Raw genomic sequence first — 10,120 nt, 5'->3', positions numbered from 1 at the left:
TGGCTCTTCTTCCATAATTCTGTCGGCATCACTCACAGATGTTGACTCTTCTGGTAGAAACATGGTTCGTTTTTCAGTGTATGATAAAAGAACCAGAGAACCTGTATTTTTGTCTGGTGTTCTAGATGATGACCTTTGTAGCTGAACTCTGAACAGTTTATCTGCAAGTAGTTGATTGATATGGGCAACCGGGAATATTCTGCAAACAGATAGTAAAAATAATGGATATCATATCAGAGTGTTATATTAACTTTGTTGACTTATGTTAACTGCAATGTTGTATGTGTATGTACCTTAACACTGGTGATATCATATATCTGTTTGGCTATCATTGACAACATTCTTTCGCCCAAGCCTTCAGACATTGTTGCTGTTGTTGTGCCAGTTTCGTCTGTAATTTCTACCTCAAAGTGGCATCTATGATGTAGTATGTTGTAAATTATTTTAGTTGAGGTACAATGGATGGCATACAATATCAAATATTGTCAATGACATAATCTTATTAGTAGTAGTTGTTACCTTGGAATTAACATTCGTGGCAATCCGCAGTTTATGCATTGAATCTCCCTTTTTATTTTGCTCCGAAAAAGATGGTTACATTCAGAACAACCTAGCAAGTAAAATCGTTGGAAATGCTCAGGTAGCGAAATTTCTCCTTCGACGTAGAAAGTTTCTGCCTGCAAAGTTTTACCACAGAGAAACAATAGGAGAAAAACTTAGTGGGTAAGAGGCCAAATGACTTGATTTTTTGTTGTTTTTATCCAGGTAAAAACAGGCGAAACAATGCGCATGTTGAAAATAAATTGTGCAGACGTAGTTGTAAGTAGCAAGAGTTAAGTGACAGATAATGATACATATTTACGTATAGTTTATCTTACATAACCAAATTATAGATGAGAAAGCAATTTCATCTTTATACAACTATAAATAACACCTACTGTACATTAAACAGAAAGAAGAATATTGATCAATAAATACTGCAAATAACATGTAAGGGGAAAAAGTTTGTTCCACTTCTGAACAAATCTGCTCAGAGCCTATTTTAACTTTGAGGAGGCAATCATTTCTACTGAACACTCATCTTAACTTTAGCTATGTAATTGAGAGAAGCTTTAGATAAGACTTTCAATAATCCGTGATGTCGGAAGTAGCATCCAAATCGGTAAACTTGACATAAAAAGAAATCTGAAGATGAACTGGGTAAAGAAAGAAGATGAAAAGAAGCAGACGGAAGACATATTAATTGCTGGTATGTATGCACTGGGGAATTCTTATATTGCACCACCGGTCAAGTTGTTATAGCTTTCAGTAAAATTTTGGAGAAGACCATAGTAGCCCTTGTATAATATTAACAAACTATATAAAAATGTTGTCTAACCATCTATTGCTTTTGCAATTAACACAAGAAGCAAAGAGCAATATTAAACCACCAATACTGACTTGAATAATAATCAAATGATGATCAAAAGGTAGCATATTAGATCATATTGAACAGTTATCCATATAGTATAAAAGATACATGGTGTGGTAGTCTTCGGCTTTTTATTTTGTAATTTAATGAACTCACAGTGGAGGTTTGCGTAGCAATAGCTGAAACAGATAATATTTCATCGTCAACAGGTGCAAGATTGAGTGATGAAGCTGACTCTGCTGAGCTCTTCACTGTGTATTCGATTAGCATTTGTTTGTTCTCATTTATCCTACGATTCGCACAGCCAGATAATTATTTTCCACAGAAGAAATAACAGTTAAATAATAATGTGGTACATTTTAAGCACAATTTGTATTGTACCAGTTCCGTAATTCAGTTGCTTGCACATACAGGGGATTGATTAAGATTGTTGAATTGTATCTTGTTGCCAAACGGAAAACTGTGTATGCAAATTTTGTTAATAACCAACGCGGAAACATCATCCATATGTAAAAACAGGAGCTGCATGAACTTACCACCACAGTATTTTGTGGTACCTATCCGCTTCGCGAGAATAATAGGATATTCTTGAGGTTGCCTCACTTGTCTCAGTAACTCAGCTCCTTCATTGGTTGCCAAGTCTTCCCATATAGTGAAGAAGAGAGGTTTCTTCCTGTACATGTACTTTTATAAGTGTCAGCTAGAGATTTTATTATGTAATAGAAGATTAAATGACTCACGTTTTGTCCATAACTATGGCCTCTTGAATTCTTTTACTCTGATCAGCGGTGTATTGCATTGCCCCATAGTTTGCCACCACAGCTAATAGATCTGTTGTTATAAACCAAAAACAAATGTACGTAAAACCAATATACTTGCATTTAGCATGAGTTCCAAGCAATTAAGCTGTTATAAGGCATAGGGAAATTCGAAACATACCAAATTCAACACCGGAAGGCTGATATTCAACTTCGATGAACGAAATTGTACTCAGTCTCGACGGAGGAGGTAACGGTGCCTCCTTTTCATTATTTTTTGGGATAGACTCCACAATAGTAAATCTGTCAACGGTCTATTCAAACTGGCCTATATGTAGTGAATAAGGCTGCGGATTTCTAACCTTGGCAGCTGAAATTAGATAAGTCTCAAAAAGTTCGAACAAGTTATCATATCTTCTAATATCATCACCACAGAGTATCACACAAACTTGTTCCTCCTACAATATTATTAAGAATGATAAATCGGTAATTATTGGATGAGTACAAGTGAAAAGAAGTTATGTTACAATTATAGTTGTAACTTGACTTACGTTTACATCCTGGACAATTATCGTCTGAAAATGAACTCGCTGATCTCTACTGTCTCGCTGCCGAAATTTGTCTACAGCCTGGACTTTGCAAGTCCATTCTGTAGTTAGTGGTGTAATTTCACTAATAGTAAGTCTTTCTTCCATTTTATCAATATAACCTGCATATTGGTAATTGTAAAATTGCAAGAACAAACCATCCCACATTATAAATATGAGGCAGCAAATATGCGTAAAATACACTTGATATTGTTTGCAACAGTTAGAAAATTCTAGTAAATGTTGGATTTGAATTTTTTAATCACTACATTTTAGAGTGTTGGAACTCCCTACGTCAAGAAAGAATTGAAAACTTCGTTAAAGATATTCAAGAAATTTTGGTAATACGTAGAAAAGGCAGATGTTAACACGATTGGCATGGTAAGTGAAATTCATAGGCCAAAATCCTTTGAAGTTGAGCAAATATACAAACTTAAATCACGGTTCCTTTCACTCTACTTTCAGATTCAATTCAAACACACATGAAAAAAAGAATGTCCATCAAGTCCTTCAAAATGGGATTTAAGAACGAACTCAAGGAACTTGAGGTGAAGAAGTTTCAGATTTTTCATGAACTTCCTTTCCGCTGGACTATTATCTATGGTTGCTTGAAAGGTTTATCCAAACTTATGTATTCCTGGAGCTTGTAAAGAGAAACAGCATAGGCTATGCTTTTATTGGGTTTAGAAAAGCTATGTGGAAGTTCCCTTCTAGTAACTTCATACTAATTCTTCTTTCTCAAAATTGACTAAATATACCACTCATTGTGTGATTTCCTTTATCAGAAGCATTCATTTTCTATTTTTCTTCTTTTGCGTGCATGTGTCCGCGTCTTTATTTGTTTCTATTGCAATTGGTTCCATAATTGGAGCATGTATATTATTTTCACTTATGCAGTGTGTTAAAGACAATTAGATACAATCTCAAGTGGCTAGTTCGGCGTTGTCGTAAGGGCATTAGCACAGAAATTAAGTGTAATCGAAGCTTTGAACAGAGAAAAACACAATAAAGCTGAAAGAGGAATTTTATCAAACACTTACAGGACAAAGAGGGTAAACAAATGCAGCACCATAGGTTTAGGTAAAACAAAAATCAATATGAACCCAACCCTACTACGCATAATATCCATTAAGAAAACCAAATTTTGATTGACAGAGCAAAATACAATATTCAACCTAAAATAATCATAAAGAATACAAATGAGGTGGCAAAGAAGGTGTTACAGTGAGAAGGAGTTAACTTTGGGGCTTTAGCTACAGGTAGCTTTTTCTTGTTATAATCACCATTTCTTCACAATGATACAACCTATAAAAAAATCGACAAACAAAATATTGTTATTCCATTTTAGTTCTTGGCACTAGAAAACTTTGAATTTTTCAATAGAATTCGAATTCAAAAACATTGAAAGCAGTAGCACAATCAGCAAAAAAGATCAAGAAATTGCACTTATGGATATGCAAAATAAGTTGTTATTAAAGACCAGAGAAGCTGAGTTCTTTGGTAAGGAAATTACACTGACAGAAGCAGAAAACCAAAGATTTCAGAAGTGTTTCAGTCTGTGAGATGGGTATCTCAAAAAGAAAAAACCTAATGAGATAGAACACAAAAAAAGAAAAGAAGAAGAAAGAAATAAAGTATGGAATCAGAAATTCCTATTTTAAACACCTACCAATTTTAATCAAATACCAGTGAGTAAAGAAGAACGGCGGAGAAATTCTCGTGTTGTTACTAAGAAATCCAGCAAAGACTCACGGAGAAAATTCCATAGAAGATACAGAGGAGGAGAGATGGCGGTAGTAAAATTCGATGAAATTTCGTGAAAAACATCGACAAGTATCTCATAGCCCGCTTACTCACAAAAATTCAGCACACGTGTAGGGACACAGAAGGCATGTGAAAATACTCAAATACCCTTGTGTCTAAGCAGGGATGTCGACGGTGAGAAAATTCCATAGAAGATACAGAGGAGGAGAGATGGTGGTAGTAAAATCCGATGAAATTTCGTGGAAAACATCGACAAATATCTCATAGCCCGCTTACTCACCAAAATTCAGCATACATGTAAGCACAGGGGACACAGAAGGCATGTGAAAATACTTAAATACCCCTGTGTCTAAGCAACGATGTCGACGGTGAGCTGCTTCTGCGCTCTTCTATATAGTAGAATTCAGCACACGTGCGCAGGGGACACAGAAGACATGTGAAAAATACTTAAATACCCCTGTGTCTAAGCAGGGATGTCGACGGTGAGAAAATTTCATAGAAGATACAGAGGAGGAGAGATGGTGGTAGTAAAATCCGACGAAATTTCGCGGAAAACATCGACAAGTATCTCATAGCCCGGTTTGCTCACCAAAATTCAGCACACGTGTAAGTGCAGGGGACACAGAAGGCATGTGAAAATACTTAAATACCCCTGTGTCTAAGCAGGGATGTCAACGGTGAGCTGCTTCTGCGCTCTTCTATATAGTAGAACTAGTCGGAGGTAGCCCGAGTTGTGCCCGGGCCCAAGAACCTTATTAATTTTTTTATTTAACATAAAAAAACTTTTGTTTACAGGTCATAAAACAAAGCTGGAAGAAATCTATACAATTTGATTCATGATATTTCAAAACTAAGAATATAAATTGATTACCTTTTAAGCTACATCAAAAGTCAAATTGAAATAAAACTAATTAAAAATATACAATGAGGATGTAATTCTATCAGCTCCCTGATAGTTGTGTAATTTTAAATGTCTTAAATGTTAATTGCTCACATAATTTGTATGTTTCCCTTGAATTCCATCTAAAGTTTAGTGTTTCTGCTCACATAATTTGCACGTTTCTCTTGAATCCATCTAAAGTTTAGTTTTCAAAATTTGTTATTTATAAATTTTTTAAATAAATTTATGATACAACATTAAATACGAAATAATTTGTGATATCTGCTAAGCTAATTATAAATATAAATAAGCAAGTTTGATAATGCAATCAGCGAAAGACAAAAAGGGATTGTGATTTATGAATATTTAATAACATTAGTTAATTTTTTATAATGGGTTGCCAACATATAATTTATTTCGGTAAGGAAATTTATTTCGATTGTTAAAGTAAGAGTTTTTGACTAATATTGTCCCTTATCTTTGAGGGTAGGTTTATTTTGGTCCTTCAAATATAATCCTGAGCATATTTAGTCCCTTAAGTATGCAAAAGTGGAGCACCTTTAGTCTCACTGACACAATGTGATCAAAAACTAACGGTGTTACCCAACTCTGATTCATGAAGCAAATCTTCTGCTCTGAAGCAAAACGTTTCCTCTCCTTTTATTGGATAACAGGATTTATCACTTTAACTCCTCATTTTTAGATAATGTCTTCTAAAATTTTGACATTGAAAATTTTCTGTGCCAGTTTTCAATGAGAAAATGACATTGTATGCCGCTGTAAAAATAATAGCCGAAAAAATATATAAAATCTAAAAATTTGGTTGATTTTTCCAAAAACGAAAAGTTTAAATTTGAAAAAATAGAGCTGTCAGGATCACTTCTAGGCATATTATTGAAGCAAACGAATAACCAGGTTGTGTTATCACTTTTAGCCCGGGTCAGAAACTATTCACATCTGGTAGCCAAAAAACTATATAGAATTTGTATAATTTTTTAACATAATATATATATAATATATATATAATATATATAATATATATATATATATATATATATATATGGCTATTATTTTTACAGCGCTATACAGTGTCATTTTCTTATTGAAAACTGGCACAGAAAGGGATATTTTCAAGGTCAAAATTTTAGAAAATATTATCTAAAAATGAGAAATTAAAATGATAATTTGCGTTATCCAATAAAAGGAGAGGAAACGTTTTGCTTCAGATCAGAAGATTTGCTTCATGAATCAGAGTTGGGTATCACTGTTATTTTTTGAACACATTGTGTCAGTGAGACTAAAGGTGTTCCACTTTAGATATTTAAGAGATTAAATATGCTCAGGGTTATATTTGAAGAACCAAAATAGACCTACCCTGAAAGTTAAGGAATAATTTTGGCAAAAAACTCGTTAAAGTAAGGCAAGAGAGAAGATAATTCTATCAGTACAACCACGTGTCCACCATAAGAGCAAATACATAATGAGAGCAGATGGGGTCCACCTTTTCGGGGCTGAAATGTCTGCACAGTGAAAGATAATCAAAGCTGCTACAGTAAAATTTTATGTGGACCAATTAGGATAACGAAATTACTTTGAATTACTAAACTGCCCTTGTCAACAAGCAGGCATGTTGACGGAGAGCTCTCTGCTAACTCTCACTTATAAGATATCCTCTGTTTCATATTAAATGAGGTACTTTCCTTTTTAGTCTGTTTCAAAATAAATTATGTATTTTAAAATTTGTAAATAATTCAACTTTAAACTTCTCATTTTGCCGATTTTACCCTTAATAAGAAGTTTGAATCAAACTGCCTCATTTAATTTGAAATGAAGGAATAATATAGTAGATAGAAATAGAAAAATCTAGATTCTCAGATGTCGGTATTTGACTAGCATTAAAATCTATAAATAGAGTGTAAAACAAAAAACCTCTTCCTAGTCCTGTGGCCAAGAATGTGTTTTACCACTTTTCTTTAAAAACTCTAGATGTCGGCATTGGACTAGCATTAAAATATATAAATAGTGTAAAACAAAAAACCTCTTCCTAGTCTTGTGGCCAAGAATGTGTTTTACCACTTTTCGTAAAAAAATCTAGATGTCGGCATTGGACTAGCATTAAAATCTATAAATACAGAGTGTAAAACAAAAACCTTTCCCTAGTACCCTGTGGCCAAGAATCATGTGTTTTACCACATATCTTAAAATCTTGATGTCCAGATGTCAACATTGGATTGGCTTACAAATCTATAAATACAAAGTCTTTGTAAAACGAAAAACACATCCATAAGCAATTATATATAAGATCTCTAAAGAGTTTAAGTTAATTGTGTCCATTACTTGTTTCTAAATATTTCCAAGTTCAAAAGCAAAAAACCATGGACAAAAATCAGAAATTGAGCTACGATATTGGCGTAGCTAAGGGCCAAGCCCAGGTTTGCATTAATCTTCACTATCTCTTCCATGCGATTTTTAATTTAAGTTGGTAATTTTTTGATATGTTTAAATATTGAGGATAGAGTTATCGCATGCAAGTTGACCCAAATATCACTACAATATAGAAAATCATGGTACAAACTTAGTTTTACTAATTTCATTCCATCGAGTAGGGGCGCCTTTTAGCCTTTTTTTTATCACATAGGTTCTATAGGAGTTTTTATTTATTTATTTAAACATTCCATTTAGTGAGCTTATATTTAATAGAGTTGATGAAAATGATAGGAGACCATGACTTTAAATAACAAATAGAGATAAAAAAAAAATATTTGTTGGATCTGTTTAAGCATTAATGAAAAAAAAGTATATGATATTTGCATTGGTGAAAACATGTAATGGATTTCGGACACCACTAATATCGTTTTGGAACGAAAAAACCCTTCATTTCTGCATGAAATTTGTGTTAATTTTTTTCACTCTAGATGTCTATACGAGTATACATAAAAGAAGTTTAATTGTTTTAGCAACTACTTCCTACATAACACTGTATGAATTTGCGATGCATCAGGAAAAAGGTAGTCAATTGATGGAGAAGGCTGGGACTGCTGTGCAGTCTGCCAAGGAAACAGTGCAAGAGGTTCGGACTTTGTTAATTATTCATTTATCAATCAAACATGATCCGTCCATAGAATTTGAAGTTTATGAGTTCTGAATATGCCACAGAATTCATAGTTAGTCCTAGCAATTAAATATTTATAAATATTTAATAGATTTTTTGTATAAATACAATGTTTAAGCAAAAGTGATTGGGTTCAGTCGAACCCGCATACTATAGGCTAGCTCCGCCTCTAGATCCGTCCTGTGAGGATCAGATCGAGCTAGAATACAACTTATGAATTCGGCGGAACACATTCATGAGATATTTACACGAATAGCCGACCGAATTCATTATTTACTATTCTTATCCGGTATACATAGATTATATATCCGCCAGCTATTTTTAGTTTAAGCGGTTATTTAGATTAGTTATTCAAATTCATTTAGTCTATATAAATAATTTATTCAGAGTCCGATAACCTCTTTTTAGAGATTAAATCCTTTTAACTCAAAATCTTAGCATCGCCCCACCATCTGCAATAAATCTAAATTTTTGAAGCTTATTTATATAAAAAATATTCTTTTTAATTTTGGTGATATTTTGATATAGGTGGGGCAGCAAGTGAAGACCAAAACACTAGTAGCAGCAGATGCCGTTACAACGCCACCGGCATGAACAAATAAACCACGTTAATTTCTACCATATTATCGTTTATGAAGATCTTAGTTTCTTCTAATTCAATTGGGTTACCAATTTATGTTGCTTAAGTTTGAATTATTGGTGAGAACTTCTGCGTTTCTGAATAATATTTTAGAAGCAGCGTCTCTAATAATGTTCTGTTCTTAATTATAATTGCATATATAGCGGCACATGCAGTAGCTATATGATCCAAATTCACTTGGATGTACTAGCTTTGCTGTTCTTATACTTTCGTGTTCTTTTTAAGACCATGATCTAACTTCCATAGAATATTACAACTTTTCTCAAGATTACAACGACAACCTGAAGGAAATAATAATTAATATTTCTTATCAATAATAGTCCTTCATCTATTACGGAATTAAATGTTTTTTACATGATAGTTTATTTATGCGTCAAATAGTATGGAAACAATTTCCTATAATCACTTATGATTTGACTAGGGGAAAATGACCATATGAAAATATTATGTGTTTTATTTGGGGTTTTAACATATTTCATATAAAAGTGTCTTGTTTTTGCATTAATTGCTACTTCATTAATTTTATTGATTAGTGTACTCGTTGTATTTGCTTCTCCTGGTGGCTAACTAATAATGGACCACAAATTAAAATTGAATCTCCCGTCAAATATCCTTATAGCGCCACAGTTTTCGTAAAGTTTTACGGGCAAATTAGGACAATTTCGCAAAGTTCAAGGGTAACTTTAAACTTTTACAAAAGGAAATGTATTGAAAAACTTTCGCTAGTAAATAAACATATTTAGATTTTAGACCAATTTTATATATAACGGTAGGGACAAATTTCATCAAAACTATTAATGAATGGTATATTTGGACAATTTCACAAAGTTCAATTGGCATATTTAAACCTTAACCCTATTCATATATAATGATGGAATAGATTAATTGTGATTAATCCAAACTCATTTGCCTTAATTTAATTGGTGCATTTGAATTACAAACCAAACTCATTTATCTTATGGTCATAA

The 10,120-nt window shown here is 33.1% G+C and overlaps 1 long non-coding RNA gene across 1 annotated transcript; it reads left to right on the top strand.

Moving 5' to 3' along the window:
- The first annotated feature begins 7,665 nt into the window (after positions 1–7,665).
- On the top strand, positions 7,666–9,371 carry LOC109238363. Its single transcript, XR_002069734.1, has 3 exons — positions 7,666–7,832; positions 8,402–8,470; positions 9,041–9,371. It is a non-coding gene; the product is annotated as an uncharacterized LOC109238363 (long non-coding RNA).
- Positions 9,372–10,120: the final 749 nt, after the last annotated feature.

The sequence above is a fragment of the Nicotiana attenuata genome, unplaced genomic scaffold (genome assembly GCF_001879085.1).
Source record: "Nicotiana attenuata strain UT unplaced genomic scaffold, NIATTr2, whole genome shotgun sequence".
In the NCBI taxonomy this organism is placed as follows: Eukaryota; Viridiplantae; Streptophyta; class Magnoliopsida; order Solanales; family Solanaceae; genus Nicotiana; species Nicotiana attenuata.
Note: the sequence above shows the minus strand (reverse complement) of the source record. Positions and strands in the feature narration are given on the sequence as shown.